This window comes from Penaeus monodon, chromosome 22, assembly GCF_015228065.2.
Source record: "Penaeus monodon isolate SGIC_2016 chromosome 22, NSTDA_Pmon_1, whole genome shotgun sequence".
Lineage (NCBI taxonomy): Eukaryota > Metazoa > Arthropoda > Malacostraca > Decapoda > Penaeidae > Penaeus > Penaeus monodon.
In genome coordinates, this window is record NC_051407.1 from 5137132 (window position 1) to 5137524 (window position 393).

A 393-nucleotide genomic window follows, 5' to 3' on the forward strand; every position below is an offset into this window, starting at 1 on the left:
CATATATATATACACACACACAAGTCCTATCAGTATTACAAAATATATATATAGACCTCATTTATGTTTCATGTGGTGACTCCACAAACATCAACACAATTGAAACTTTAAAATGCTCAAACCATCTATTCTTCATCTTGTTCCACGCGCGCTCCCTATGCATAAAACACACGCAATAAAAAAAAAATCGTCGACATATTTTGCAAAAAGGAAGAACTGAAATAAAATAGTATCCCCTATTTCGTACTCCGCGAGAGGGATTATAGAAATCGGATTTCTCTTTAGGGAATTGACGAAGGATTGATAAAGAGAGAAAGAGAGAAAAAGAGAAGGATAAGCAAAGGACATGTAAGCCGAAGATTCTTTTTTTTTTCCGTGGCATTTCCGCTTCGT

The 393-nt window shown here is 35.4% G+C and overlaps 1 protein-coding gene across 1 annotated transcript in view; it reads left to right on the forward strand.

The window, feature by feature from the left end:
• Nucleotides 1-393, forward strand: part of LOC119586790 (repetitive proline-rich cell wall protein 2-like) — a 3341-nt gene that overhangs the window by 1659 nt on the left and 1289 nt on the right. The gene's annotated exons all lie outside the window — the stretch shown is intronic.